This window comes from Chiloscyllium punctatum, chromosome 29 (assembly GCF_047496795.1).
Source record: "Chiloscyllium punctatum isolate Juve2018m chromosome 29, sChiPun1.3, whole genome shotgun sequence".
Lineage (NCBI taxonomy): Eukaryota > Metazoa > Chordata > Chondrichthyes > Orectolobiformes > Hemiscylliidae > Chiloscyllium > Chiloscyllium punctatum.
Window position 1 is genome coordinate 68,462,480 of NC_092767.1, and position 16,364 is coordinate 68,478,843.

The following is a 16,364-nucleotide window of genomic DNA, read 5'->3' on the forward strand; positions in this document are numbered from 1 at the left end:
TCTCCTGCTGTGACATCAGCTCAAGCACAGGGTCTCAAGGGTGCTCCTCTGGCTTTCCTGCAGTATCTATTCCTCACTATATCAGCGGGTTAAGAACCCAGTTCCTTGCGGCCTTTTCACACATAAATGTAAAGGCTTAACCTGTGTGCAGACTGCATGGGGACCTTTGGGCAAAACCACAGTCCCTCCTATATCCTTGTAGGGAAAGCAGGTTCACACCCAGAAAACATCACAGGAGAGCTCTGTGTACTGCAGCTTCACTGCTGGTGAGTGGATTTATGTATGATGTGACGAGTTTACATAGACACTTCCCACTACAAAAGCAACAAGATGCAAAGTTTTAAAAAAAATAGCAACCAAATTGCTCTGCGTGCCTTGGTGCAATAAACCCCAGCTCTCAAACCCCACCTTACCTGAAATGTGCAGAGTGATCACGTAGCATCCTTCTGTACTAATATTTAAATTACATACAAGACTAAAATACTGAAAAGCAGCAAAGTTTCATTTGGTCCAGAGCTGCTTCTTTGCTTCATTTTGTTTGCAGTGGTTTACAGGTGACTACCAGTAATCAAAACAGCTCACCCCACGAAGATACAATCGGCAGATGTAAACAGCTATCGCCATGGTTGCATTGCTGGGTAATATCTTGAGAAAAAAAAAATCCATGTCACAAAACGTATGAGAAAAGTGGTATGAAAGGCGGCCATACATCTGTGTGCACCCAGTAGTCTGCCCACATCACACGTCTGCAAGATCAAAATCATGCACATGTCCCAGTCTAGTTACTCAAACACACTTTCAGCTGACACTTCTGTTTAATACTACAGGACAGCTGTAGTGTCAATGGTCCCTTTCAAAAAGGGACACAAAGCCACTTGCCACCCAGATAGGCATGAAAGATTCCCAGAGAAGAGCCGGGGAATTTCACCACTGGGCCTGCGTTATACCCATTCTTCAACAAAAATCATTCACTCTGCATACATGAGCTGTAGTGTTTCCTACATCTATTTACAGCATTCAGAAAACCCAGACTGTAGCTTTCATGAACAGAACTCCAATTACCACACAGTGATCACACAAAGGCAGCACCAGTGCCGCAAGTAGTGGTCACAAAGTCTTTATCTAGGAACAGGGGAAGCTGGGGAGCATATGCATCTATTATTGAAGGCAGCCGTGCATATCGAGGGAGCGGTGAGCAAAACATATCAGATATTGTACTTCATAAACAGAGAGATTGAGCACGAGATGCATCCTTCCAGCCGAGAAGCAAGGACATTATTCTGTGTCCTTATAAAGCTCAAACTGAGAACGTGTATAAGGAATGAGCAGGTAGGGAAAAAACAATGTTGGGTTTTGGGTTGTGAGACAAAGGGTCAGCTAGCATGACTTTGACCAGATAAGAACTTGCAGTAAACAATGAGGTAGTGGTTTAACAAGACGAGGAACATCCATTGTGTAATGCCAGTTAACGAGGTGAGAAATATCAGATGAATTGATCTTTACTGTGGATGCTCATTGATTGAAACGGTCACCCAATCAATATCGGTGTGTTATTTGGATGCTGCTCCCTGTAAGTGACTATATAATTTCTTAAGAATCTGCTGTTCGAAAGACTGAGAACTCATGTCTCTGTGCACACAGGCGATCGTCCACTCGTCCTCCAAGGCGCAGAATAAAGATGAAGGAGGTAAAGCTATACTGTGTCTGAGTGTTTGCTTCGACTGACGCGGGGACAGGGAAACGGAATGACAACACTGAGTCCCCAAACGGAGGACTGCATCTCGTTCTGGTTTCTCTTTGAGGTGCAGAGGAGATTTACAAAGTAGATTAGATCAAAAATTACCCCCCTATTCTTTTCTTTATCCTTTCATGGTATGTGGACGTCAATGACAGGGATAACACGTACTACCTTCCCTAACTGGGTTTGAACTGAGTAACTACAGCCTTTTCAGAGGGCAATTACTAGTCAACCCATTGCTGTGGGTCTTGAGTCCTAAAGGGCATCAATGAACCAAATCAGACATTCACGATCAATGATAGTGATGCTGACCATGAAACTAAAGATAAGCTTTCAATCCCAGATTTGTTAATTCACTTCAGATGTTTACAGTTGTTATGATGGGATTCCAACCTATGTTCGAAGTAACTCGCCCAGTGGTCTTATAACAGCCTACCTCCCCCAAAACCTAGCTTCCAAGCCACCCCCTTACGATCCAAGATCGAACCATCTTAGCTCCTCCAATGTCACCAGACATTGAGCCAGAGGAAGCTGGACCTCAAAGGCTTAATGACAGATGCCTGACTTGTAAGAGGTTTGGAATGGCAATTAAACATCGCAAAATATCCATTTGTTGAACACCATTCATTGCCTCTTGACATCCCAAAGCTCATTCTGTGACTAATAAAATATTTTGCAAGTGTCACCACCATTGGGCACTAAGATATCACAGCAGCTGACTTGCCAAGGGAAGAGAAGAAATTGCTGGAAATGCCTGCATTTGAACACTTAGTTGGTAGCAACTGAATCACCAAGTGCCAACTTAAAGGTATGGACAAGAGGACAACATCACAGACCACAAAGCCTGGGCACAACTAGGGATAAAGTACTCCACAGTCAACAATTACACAGCATGTTAGGGATCTTAGCCTGGGTGGTGCTGATGCTAGGCGATGGACAGAAGCTCGACTGCATGGATTCAAAAACAAGATTTCAACAGGAAATCTGCAAACTCCGAGCTGTTGGTATGTTCACAGACCGGAGAAAGCATAAAAAGATTGCAGATATATATACACACAAGCTAGAGGGGACAGATAGGTTAAAGAGAAATTCCTTTTGAGGAAAGAAATGGTCAGGATCAGTTACTCACGCTGGGAGCAAATCAAACTACCTGCACACCCAGCACCAAATCCCAGATGTTTTGTCTACACCACTGACTGAGCACTGCTGGCACATCAACACAACAGGAAACAAGTATAACATCCACAAGTGCCTGGCCTTATTTTGATATATATCTTTCCATAAATAAGGGGCCCAAAATTGTTCACAGGATTCCAGCTTTAGTCTGACAAGTGCCTTACACAGTTTTTGTAAAACATCCTTACTTTCACATCCCATTACCTGGAAAACAAAGGTCAGCATCCCTCTTGCATCCCCAGTTACCAAGTGAAAACTTGAATCAAATCTGCCCTTAGCATTCTAAATCTCAGGGAATACAACTGTAGTTTGATAAGTTTCTGTTTATAATTTAACACTTGGGAATCCAGGTCAACCTACACTGTGCTGCCATCAAGGCCATATACAATATCCCTTGCAAGGTGTGATATCTAAAACTGCTCACAGTGACTCCAAGTGTGATCTAACCAGAGGCTCATATGACTGTAGCAAGCCTGCTGCTCACTGTATTTTGGTCCTCCAGGCTCACTCACAAGAGGTCTTACCAAAAGGTGAGAGGAATCTCACCTTCCCACATAGCATCTCAGAGGGCCCTCAAACTATTTATCATATAATAAGCTTTCCATTAAAGTGGCTGCTGCCAATCTGTGCTGGAGGCCCAAAATATTAAGTGTTTTAACTCCATTAATTTACTGTGGTGGCACCCAGCTCTACCCAATCACTACCTGGCTCAATTCCTCTGCTGTTGTTAAATTGTCAAGCTGTTTATCCACGATCCAGTGCTGGAGGAGCAGGAATTTCCTCCAATTAAATATCGGGAACTCTGAAGCTGTTGTTTCAGGTACATGCTTTTAATGAGACATTTGAAAGCCTTGGTAGCATATTTTGCTTTATAACACGCCTATGGAGCAGGTTCATTCTGGTTAAAGAAGCTACATAAATGCAAATTGTTGTTGTCACTATCTGACTAATACATGAGTACCACGGAGGAAAATCATACTGTCTTCAACGTTGAGGGATATATTCCTTGCCTGATAAGATTATGATTTTTCAAGTCTGTCCCATCAGCAACATCCTCTAACTAACACCAGTCCTCACCTTACAGAACTCCATATGCTCTCTCACTCTCTGCAATGTTGTGTTAGAGGGACCCAATCTATAATTACACTGCGGGGGCGTTTTTATTTTCACAGTTCAAGTGTGTGTACAAAACGTTCACACCTGTCCCACCCACCACTTATGGTAATCACCTTCAACTGAAATCCTCATGAAAAGCAAAGCAATTAACTGGTTTGTGGCCCTGGGACAAGTGCTGGGAATGTCTTGATGTGGCAGGCAGAGTCTAAAGCCACCTTTGTCCAGCCCACTGTCTCTGGGAACAATACCAAATATTAAGGCCCATTCCTGGTTAGTCAGACTTCAGAGGCAGTCATTGAGCGCTCAGCAGGATTTCACGAACAGCAATGGGACAAGCGACGACTAAGGTCCTAATGTTGTTGGCCAGAGACCAGGAGAACTCATTGATCTACGTCAACATCCATCCGATCTGCAGAACCAAGTGGATGGATTTACATTGCTTCCCTTGTGCATGCTTCTTAGTGACAGTAGTATTCCCCCAATACTCCAAATAAAACCCTCAATTACTCACTCGAGTCCAGTGGTGACAATTGAAACTTCAACCATCCCAGCTCAGAAGATAAAAACATTAATGACCAAATCAATCCTGGGAAAGACGAACAAACTACACTGATCTAGCATCAAGACAGTTTTCAGTGCAGAAAGGACGTTACCACCCCCTCCATCCCCCAGCTGGGATTGGGAAACAGTCTCAGAATAAGAGGTAGGTGCAATGAGAAGGAATTTTTAATCACTTAGTGGAAGGCAAACCATTGGAATTCTCTACTTCAGATGGCTGTGGAGGATCAGTCATTCAGTATGGTCACAACAGAGATGGTTTCTAATATCGAGAAATCTAGCAAAGAGATACGGGGAGGGTGCTGAAGGAAAGAAAAATAAAATCAGCCATGACCTCACAATGGCTGCATGGGTTGAATGGCCTCTTTCTGCTCCTACTTCTGATATTCTTAAATGTATTTCTATGCATTTCTCACGATCGGACATCAAACCATATAACAAGATGCTCATAGACAATGACCCAATGTCTGTCAAAGAAATGGGTTTCACAGACATGTCTTAAAGGAATAAATAGATGTACAGATGTTGGTTAATTTAGAGAAAGGAAGAACTTCTGAATTTAGGGCCTTGGGATCCAAAGACAGAGCTATTAAACAAAATCGGTCATCTAAAAAGGCCGAAATCAAAGATGCAAGATGTCTTGGAAAGATGGGTGCTAGATGAGATTACAGGTAGGGAGGAATGGGGGATGGGATTTGCAAACAAGGACAGAAAATATAAAGACGTTGCATCGCTTACCAAAGGCCCAATGTAGGTCATACGAACACAAGAAACAGGAGCAGAACTCATTCATTTGGCCCCTCGAGCATGCTCCGTCATTCAACAAGATCATGTTCAGATCTAGTAGTGGTTCAAGTTCAACCTTCCCATCTATCTCCAATAATCCTAATTCCCCTGCCTACCCAGAACCATAGGGGCGATGTTTTAATGGAATGTTCTGGCACAGGCAGCAGATTTGGACAACACAGAGTCATAGACATGCAGAGCACGGAAACATACCCTTTGGTCAAACTGTCTATGCCAACCAGATATCCTAAATTAATCTAGTTCCATTTGCCAGCACTTGCCCCATATCCTCTACACCCTTCCTATTCATATACCCACCCAGATGCCTTTTAAATAATGTAATTGCACCAGCCTCCACCACTTCCTCTGGCAGCTCATCCCATACACGTACCACCTGTGCACAGAAAATGTTGCCACTTAGGTCCCTTTTAAATCTTTCCCCTCTCACCCTAAACCTATGCCCTCTAATCTGGATTCCCCCACCCCACGGAAAAGACCTTGTCTATTTACCCTACCCATGTCCCTCAAGATTTTAATAAACTTCTATAAAGTCACCCTTCAGCCTCCGACACTCTCGGGAAAGCAGCCCCCACCTATTCAGCCTCTCCGTATACCTCAAACTGTCCAGCCATGGCAACATCCTTGCAAATCTTTTCTGAACCCTTTCAAGTATAAAAGGCAGAACAGGAGAAATCAGTCAGCAGTGCATCAGGGGACCAGACTAACAGAAGTATGGACAGGTGTTTCTGCTGATCAGCTGAGGCAGATTTGAGTGCCTTTCAAGAAGTGAAAATAAGCAGCCTCAGCAGTGGTGCAGCTATGCAGTTGGAAGCTTATCTTGGGGTTATTTAGAACACTGTTGTGAACAGTTTGGTTCAGCCTCAGAGTTGCTAGAATGGAATCAGTAGCAAAAGAAAAAAAAGGTGTATTTTGCAGAGGATACAAGATAAAACTCATTCAGCCAATTATTAAAAAGGAGAAAGTTAAACTGCTTCAAGTTGAGTTTACTGCTCCATAGATCAGGAAGTAATGAGCTGCACTCATTCTGCAGTAACTCCTCTAGATTGTTAATATTTTCTGGGGATGGGGGGGTTTAGGGTTCACCCCTGTGTAGAACTCCAGGGAAAGTGTGGCTAGAGAGAAAGAGGGCAGGAGGTCAGTCATTTGGAGACGGTGCCTGGACAATCCAGGATTGTTCTCGGCTATGTTTCAGTGAGCAGAGTTCGGTTTTGATCATTATACCTGTAAACAAAAGACGCGATCAGGGTTGAAACTGCTCTTTGATGTAATGTTTCTATCAGGACCTTCAGATCCCCTTCGGATAATCCAATATGCAAATAATTGATATTCGGATAATTGAGGCTCCTCTGTATAAATGGTAACGCACAGGGTCCAAACCAATGAGACAACTTTGATCCACTTATTCCCCTGACCTTCTCACCAACCCTGTTTCATTTAAATTCCATATTTTGATAAGTTCAATTAGTTACATTAAAAATTCAAGTTCAAATTAAGTCTAAAAGCTTTCTTTTTAGAAACAGCCCAAAGCATCAAACTTGGAACCTTTAGGTGGTGCAGAGAAGCACAGAACAACACTTGCCAAAATGCAAAGCACTATGATGTTTGGCAACATCATACCTGACGATAACAAAAAATGCAAAGCAGTTCCTATCCATGATGCCCAATAGGCAAACAAATACTAGTGAACCTCCAAAGCATCACCCCGGCTCCAGGCTTCAGTTTCAGGCCAAGCATCCCTGTTGACCGAGAGAATCTCAAACAGGCCTCTGACACAAGTGCAGATGGAGGAAGCATGCTCAAGTGATCAAAGCAAGCCACAGAAAGCCTTCCTCCACATCTAGTTCCAACTGAGCCAACAACGGGAAGTCCAAAATGGGAAGCAGCCCAGAACCTGCCACCAACAGTCACCTTAGATGAGCAAAGAATGTAGAGAAAGGGTGGAACCTGATGCAGGTTCACAAAAAGATCATCTCACAATGTGTACTGTTCTTTCTGGAAGCATGGTCCTTCCACATTTAGGTCCCCCCACCTTTCAAAATCCTTCAAAGGATTTATGAACCTGCCTCATCACCAGTGGGGACAATTGACAGTCCTCACACAGGTCTCAGTACAGCAGAATTGGATCGGAACATTCTCTGCTTTTATCCCAGCTAAGGCATGAGCTCCAGAATTGATTTCCTGAGAAAAAAACTCTCCTCACCCCTACTGCATTCTTCAACCTAGGGAACCTGCTCTCTTTCTCAACAAACATCTAATAAAGTAGGAACAGGAGAAGACTATTTGGCACTTCCAAACCACTCACTATTCAATGAGATTGTGGCTGATCATCGACTTCAACACCATTTTCCTGAACTACTCAGGTATCCCTTGACCTCTTTATTATGTATAAATCTGTCTTGAACATACTCAACAACCAAGCCTCTGGAGGCTTCCAGAACAGAGAATTCCAAAGACTCATCACCACTTAAAATACTCCAACTCATCTCAGTCCTAAATGGCCAATCTCTTATCCCTGGTTCCAAGGGTGAAAACATTTCTTCCCATAACTGAAACTGTTCAAATACCTGAACAGTTAACTACAAGATACTGCAGGCTCTGTGCAATAGGCAATCAAAAGGAGGACTTTTTCAACCTTCTCAGTCTTCCTTCTCCACCTCTTCCCATTCCCCAAAAAGGAACAAGCCAGAAAATCTCCCAAACCTTCACTATCAGCTCACTTCTGCATGTTTCACCCCCTCCCTTAGCTACCTCCAGCCATCCCACATTCTCAGTGTTGGAGCTCTTTGCTCTATTCCTGTTGCTGTTCAGATTATTAAATACCCAAAAGTTCAGTTTTTTCCCTCAGGCCTGGGTTCACGCTGCCACCTATGCATGTGCTGGTCTCTATGGGAGCCTACACTGTATGGTAGTGGTCCTTCACCTGGGCTTTTTTGATATGAAGCAGGAAGTGCAGAGATATCTTGGTGAGGCCCCACTCACATTTGACTTATCTGGCCCTTAACAACTAATAAGAAACAAAACAATATTATTTGGAACATCACCTCATTTTACCCCTCCCTAAGGAGGCTGTGTGTTGAAGCAACACAGAGCAGAGCTACCTTATTTGTTTAACACTAGCCACCTCTCCAAATGAGCCAACAGCAGATCTGCAAACAGCAATCACTTGCAACCTCCTAGTATGGACAGCAGCAAGCATATTTTGCCACTTCCCTATCCGTCACATTGGAGTACAAGGGATAACTTAACTCCAAAAGCATCAGTTGCTTCTGAACAACAGTGGTGGGAGTAATCCAGCTGAAGACCTGCAAGTGTCATTGAGTGAGAGATCTTCCTCAGACAACAACATAAAGCTAATGACAACTCAAGTTTCAATGCTCACTGTTTAAAGTCAAGGCGTTGAGCATACTTGGAAGCTAATCCACATCAAATCTGGAGATTAATGCTCAGACTCCACTCTATCAGCATATTGCAGTAGTCATCTCCTTTAACGCTACCATCATCAAACCTGCTATCACTACCTCCTCCTTTTGGAATATAACTCATTGTGAACTGGAACCGGTCCCAGGAAAAGTGCTCGTTAGCGTGAATTTACACAGGCTCTGCTGTCAACAAGCCAGCCTGTCTGCGAACAGGTTGCAAAGACACCAGAGTCTGCAAAGCATCAGTGTGAGAGCACAGCCAGGTTTATGCTTCAGTCAAGACCCCACAGCTTGTTGAGCCCCCTTCCCAAGCATCTCCACCTGCACATGACTAGTAGCCATTCAGCAACAGGCTATAACCCCAGCTCCATCAAGACTAGTTATTAGCCTTTAAGTAGACAGGTTGGGAATCAAATACCAACAATACAGATCTTATTGTAAAAGAAGTGAACCTAAAAGCAGCATGCACCAATAAATTACTTTTATCAGATATGGGCTGAGACTGTCCATCTAATCTAATCAAGGGAGTTGAGGAGTGTCTCAGATCTGTCATGTCTAAAATGAGTGGAGGGAGTTGAGGTGAAGAGACAGATCCTCTCATTGAAAAGGAAAAGTATGTTCACTGGTCCAAAGGGAGGGGACAGATACTTCCCTCCAATCCAAAAAGAGGAGCAAATTTCTCCTCCAGTTCAATAGGACTGAGCAGACTAACCCCCTCCAAATACAATACGATAGACAGACCACACACCCCCAAATCCAATGGGATTAGGCAGATCCTTCACCCATCTCCCCATCCAAAGGGATCAGACAGATCACAGAATCCCCAGAGTGTGAAAACAGGTCATTTGGCCCAACAAGTCCACACCGACCCTCCAAACAGTAACCCACCCAGGCCCCATTATTCCAAATTTACCCCCTGACTAATGCACCTACACATCCCTGAACACTATAGGCGATTTGCCATGGCCGATCCACCCTGACCTGCACATCTTTGGACCGCGGGAGGAAACCGGAGCAACCCGGAGGGAAACCCTCGCAGAGACAGGGAGGATGTGCAAACTCCACACACAGAGAGAGAGTCACCTGAAGCTGGAATCGAACCCGGGACCCTGTCGCTATGAAGGAGCAGTGTTGACCACTGAGCCACCAGATTCCCCACACCCCCCAATATCTCCTCCACCAGTCCAAAGGGATCAGGCAGATCTCCCCCCACCCCCTTTAGTCCAAAGGGGATTGGGCAGATCCTCCCGATCCAAAGGAAAAAGGGGCAGATCCCGATCCAAAGGAAAAAGGGGCAGATCCCCTCCCCCGGAGGCCGCGCTCCCTTACCCCAGGCGCGGGGTCCCCGCCTTCGCAGACGGTCTCTGTCGCCCACCCCTCTCCCCCGGTACCTGGCGGCTGGTTGTGGGGCAGTGTGTACGTTGGGCTCGGGGCCCCCGGGCTCCGGCCTCTCAGTCTCTGCCTCCCAGGCTCCTCTCTCTCAGACTCCGCGGGAAGGCCCGGCTCCCGGACATGACTCGGGAGGCTACCGGAAGTAGTGGGGCCGCGGGGCATGACGGGTACCAAAACCGCTCCCGCCAATCAGGACCCGCACAGCTCCGGGGTGGCGGCGGCAGCCAATCGTCAAGCGGGAAACACAGGCCAATCAGGAGTAAGGCTGAGGTGAGGTGGCGGACCACAGTAATATTCCTGGACCTTAACAACCATTCCCATAGCTTGGTAACCATCCCATATCCTAGTAACCATCCCATACCTTAGCAACCATCCCTGACCCAAGCAACCATTCCCATAGCTTGGTAACCATCCCATATCCTAGTAACCATCCCTGACCCAAGCAACCATTCCCATAGCTTGGTAACCATCCCATACCTTAGCAACCATCCCTGACCCAAGCAACCATTCCCATAGCTTGGTAACCATCCCATGTCCTAGTAACCATCCCTGACCCAAGCAACCATTCCCATAGCTTGGTAACCATCCCATACCTTAGCAACCATCCCTGACCCAAGCAACCATTCCCATAGCTTGGTAACCATCCCATATCCTAATAACCATCCCATACCTTAGCAACCATCCTTGACCCAAGCAACCATTCCCATAGCTTGGTAACCATCCCATACCTTAGCAACCATCCCTGACCCAAGCAACCATTCCCATAGCTTGGTAACCATCCCATATCCTAATAACCATCTCATACCTTAGCAACCATCCCTGACCCAAGCAACCATTCCCATAGCTTGGTAACCATCCCATACCTTAGCAACCATCCCTGACCCAAGCAACCATTCCCATAGCTTGGTAACCATCCCATATCCTAATAACCATCTCATACCTTAGCAACCATCCCTGACCCAAGCAACCATTCCCATAGCTTGGTAACCATCCCATACCTTAGCAACCATCCCTGACCCAAGCAACCATGCCCATAGGTTGGTAACCATCCCATATCCTAATAACTATCTCATACCTTAGCAACCATCCCTGACCCAAGCAACCATTCCCATAGCTTGGTAACCATCCTATATCCTAATAACCATCCCATACCTTAGCAACCATTCCTGACCCAAGCAACCATTCCCATAGCTTGGTAACCATCCTATATCCTAATAACCATCCCATACCTTAGCAACCATCCCTGACCCAAGCAACCATTCCCATACCTTGGTAACCATCCTATATCCTAGTAACCATCCCATAGTTTAGCAACCATCCCTGACCCAAGCAACCATTCCCATAGCTTGGTAACCATCCCATATCCTAATAACCATCTCATACCTTAGCAATCATCCCTGACCCAAGCAACCATTCCCATAGCTTGGTAACCATCCCATATCCTAGTAACCATCTCATACCTTAGCAACCATCCCTGACCCAAGCAACCATTCCCATAGCTTGGTAACCATCCCTGACCCAAGCAACCATCCCTGACCCAAGCAACCATTCCCATAGCTTGGTAACCATCCCATATCCTAATAACCATCTCATACCTTAGCAATCATCGCTGACCCAAGCAACCATTCCCATAGCTTGGTAACCATCCCATATCCTAATAACCATCTCATACCTTAGCAATCATCCCTGACCCAAGCAACCATTCCCATAGCTTGGTAACCATCCCATATCCTAGTAACCATCTCATACCTTAGCAACCATCCCTGACCCAAGCAACCATTCCCATAGCTTGGTAACCATCCCTGACCCAAGCAACCATCCCTGACCCAAGCAACCATTCCCATAGCTTGGTAACCATCCCTTATCCTAATAACCATCTCATACCTTAGCAACCATTCCCATAGCTTGGTAACCATCCCATAGCTTAGCAACCATCCCTGACCCAAGCAACCATTCCCATAGCTTGGTAACCATCCCATATCCTAGTAAACATCTCATACCTTAGCAACCATCCCTGACCCAAGCAACCATTCCCATAGCTTGGTAACCATCCCTTACCTTAGCAACCATCCCTGACCCAAACAACCATTCCCATAGCTTGGTAACCATACCATAGTTTGGTAATGGTACCATTTCCTGGCAATCATCTGATAACCTGGCAACCATACCACGTTCTGGCAACTAACCCATAGCTTGGTAACCATCCCGAACATAGAACATTACAGTGCAGTAAAGGCCTTTCGGCCCTCGATGTTGCGCTGACCTGTGGAACCAATATGACCCAAGCAATCATCCTACAGCCCGGCAACCATCCCATAGCAGAGCAGCCATCCCATAGTCTGGTAACCATCCATACCATAGCCTGGCAACTATACCATAGAGTCATACAGCACAGAAACAGAGTCTTCGATACAACGACCATGATGACCGGGTTTCCCAAACTAAACTAGTCCCATTTGCTTGTGTTTGGCCCATTTCCCTCTAAACCTTTCCTATTTGTGTAGCTATGTAGCTTGGTAACCATCTCATAGCCTAGCAATCAATATCCTAGCAATTATCACATGGCCTCATAACCACCCCATAGGCAAGCAACTATCCTATGGCTTGGCAATCATTCTATAGCTTGGCTGCTATCCCATTGCTTGGTAAATATCCTATTATTGAGTTACCATCCCATAACCTGGTAAACATGTCATAACCTGGTAAACTTTCCATACCCTAGCAACCATCCCAACAGCATAGTAAGCATTCCATAGCTTGATTAACATTCCATGACTTGGCAACCATGCCGTGTTCTTGGTTCCTGGTTCAGGAGGAGCCCATCAAACAATACAGTTTCTTCTTGTCCCATTTCCGGGACCAGTGTACCATCAAGTGGAAGACATCTTTACTGCATCATGTCTTCAAGCATGTGTTCATACCTTTTAAATTTACCCCAGTATCAATTTACATATGACTCAGACAATAATCCCAACACTGAATCATCTTGAAATCCTGTATACTTTAATATAACTCCTAGTTGCTGCTAGAAACTCTAGAAGCAAAACCTTTTGGCTACTTTTTTCTACATTGTTGACCGCAAATGGACTACAAGAATTAGATCCTTCCCCATCTTACATAGAACATAGAACATAGAAAAATACAGCGCAGTACAGGCCCTTTGGCCCTCGATGTTGCGCCGACCGAAGCCTACCTAACCTACACTAGCCCAATAACCTCCATATGCTTGTCCAATGCCCGCTTAAATGACCATAAAGAGGGAGAGTCCACCACTGCTACTGGCAGGGCATTCCATGAACTCACAACCCGCTGAGTAAAAAATCTACCCCTAACATCTGTCCTATACCTACCACCCCTTAATTTAAAGCTGTGTCCCCTAGTTACAGCTGACTCCATACGCGGAAAAAGGTTCTCACTGTCAACCCTATCTAAACCCCTAATCATCTTGTACACATCTATCAAATCTCCCCTAAACCTTCTTTTCTCCAATGAGAAAAGTCCCAAGTGCCTCAGCCTTTCCTCATACGATCTTCCTACCATGCCAGGCAACATCCTGGTAAACCTCCTCTGCACTCGTTCCAATGTCTCCACATCCTTTCTATAGTATGGCGACCAAAACTGCACACAATACTCCAGATGAGGCCACACCAGAGTCTTATACAACTGCAACATGACCTCAGGACTCCGGAACTCAATTCCTCTACCAATAAAGCCCAGTACACCATATGCCTTCTTCACAGCACTATTTACCTGGGTGGCAACTTTCAAAGATCTGTGTACATGGACACCAAGATCCCTCTGCTCATCCACACTACCAAGTAGTCTACCATTAGCCCAGTAATCCATCTTCTTGTTACTCCTACCAAAGTGAATGACTTCACACTTAGCTACATTGAATTCCATTTGCCACCTTACTGCCCAGCTCTGCAACTTATCTATATCGCGCTGTAACCTGCCACATCCTTCTTCGCTGTCCACAACTCCACCGACTTTCGTGTCATTCGCAAACTTGCTCACCCAGCCTTCAAGCCCCTCCTCCAGGTCATCATACAAACAGCAATGGTCCCAAAACAGATCCTTGTGGAACACCGCTAGTAACTGCGCTCCAAGATGAACCTATACCATCAACTACTACCCTCTGTCTCCTTCCAGCCAGCCAATTCCTAATCCAAACCTCTAATGCACCCTCAATGCCATACCTCCGTAGTTTTTGCATTAGCCTGCCAGTACACAATACTTCTTCAGTACACAATAGCTAAAGAACTACAAAGGCATCGAAAGCTTTGAATACAAGAGCAGACATTTTAAATTCAAAATCGAAAAGTGTGGCGCTGGAAAAGCACAGATCAGGCAGCATCTGAGTAGCAGGAGAGTTGACGTTTAGGGCAAAAGCCCGATTTTAAAATCAAAGTGTCACTTATCTAGGAGCCAGCATAGGTAGGCAGACACGCCGTACAGTAAAAGGAAAAGAATGAATATGCATTTACATAGCAGGTCAGAGACTGGGAATCCTGCAGTGAGTAACTCACCTCCTAACACCCCAAAGCCTGTGTACCATCTACAAAACACAACTCAATGGAAAACTTGTCTGGAGGTGTGCAGCTCTAACAACAATCAAAAAGCTCCCTCCCTAACAGCGCTGTGGGATTACCTACAGAAAATGGAATGCAATGGTTCAAGAAGGTAGCTCACTACCACCTTCTCAAGGGCAACTATGGTTAGGCAATAAATGCTGGTCCAGCCAGCAACACTCACATCCCATTAATACTCTGGGCAACTTGTCCAGATGAATACTTAAGTTGTTTGTGCGCTGCCAATCAAGTGGGCTACTCCTGCATGGCACAAGCATTCTTGAATTATTGCAGCTGTATCCATCCAGACAAGCTTTCCATCACATCCCTGAGCTGTGCCTTGTAGATGATGCAAAGGCCTTTGAGAGTCTGGATGCAGAATTCCAGCCTCTGAAAAGCTACATAGCTGTTCCACTTGAGTCTCCAGTAAAATATGACCCTCAGGTTATTGTCAATGCAGTTTAATATATTATGTTGAGTCAGTTGTACTTGAGTTGTTTTTGGTGAGATGTTTATGATGAGTTTGGATGAATTCATAGAGTGAGTTTTATTTGACAGTTTGTAGTAAGTTTAATTGAATTGATTATACTGGTTGCATCATATTGGATAATTTATATTTGCTCAGTTATACCCGCCTGACCCTGTTGAATGAGTTATGATGGATTCCTTGAATAAAATGATTTGCATTGGACAAGTTGCATTGAGTGACTTGTGCTCAGCGAGTTGTGCTTTAAGATATTAGGGCTTGCATTTATGTAGCACCTTCATGGCACCTTGAAAGGGGCAGCACAGTGGCTCAGTGGTTAGCACTGCTACCTCACAGCACCAGGTACCTGGGTTCAATTCTTGCCTTAGGCAACTGTCTGTGTGGAGTTTGCACATTCTCCCTGTGTCTGTGTGGGTTTCCTCCCACAGTCCAAAGATGTGTAGGTTAGGTGAACTGGCCATGCTAAATTGCCTGTAGTGCTAGGTGCATTAGTCAGAGGAGAATGGGTCTGGGTGGGTTGCTCTTTGGAGGGTCAGTGTGAATGTTTTGGGCTGAAGGGCCTGTTTCCACACTGTAGGTAATCTACTCTAAATGATTTAAAATCAATTATGCATTTTTTTAAAAAAGTATGGTATTATACAAGATGCTACAGCCAATTTGAGAGCAGCAAACTCCCACAAACAGCAATGTGATTAATACATGACCAGGTTATCTGTTTTTGTGAAATTCATTGAGGGATAGTGACAGAACATTAGGGAGAGCTCTCCTGTCCTTTTATATCATGTGGGGTGCTTCGGTTTAACATTTTCAAACCAAATAAAAACTTCTGCTTCCACAGCACTGGAATATTCTGACTTGGAGACAAAAGTTATACCAATGGAAGCATAGTTGGAACAGAATTTCTCTATCGTGGAAGCAATCCATTCACCCCATCGAGTCCACCCCAACCTTTCAAAGAGCATTCCATCCACACCCACCCCTCTATTCTCTCCCTGTAACCCCGCATTTTCCATGGCTAATCCACTTAACTTGTGAAACTCTGGACACCATGGTCAATCCAACTAATCTGTGGGAGGAAATTGGAGCAGCCAAAGGGAACC

General features: G+C 45.0%; 1 protein-coding gene across 6 annotated transcripts in view; it reads right to left on the reverse strand.

The window, feature by feature from the left end:
* Window positions 1-10,360, reverse strand: part of LOC140454515 (RAC-beta serine/threonine-protein kinase) — a 98,086-nt gene extending 87,726 nt beyond the window's left edge. For 4 of the 6 annotated variants that reach the window (XM_072549318.1, XM_072549316.1, XM_072549319.1 and 1 more), the window contains exon 1: window positions 10,206-10,360. The gene's annotated coding sequence lies outside the window, so the exon portion shown is untranslated. Of the gene's footprint in view, window positions 1-10,143; window positions 10,163-10,205 lie in introns of those variants that run through there. The other 2 variants (XM_072549321.1, XM_072549320.1) reach the window with 2 other exon arrangements.
* Window positions 10,361-16,364: the final 6,004 nt, after the last annotated feature.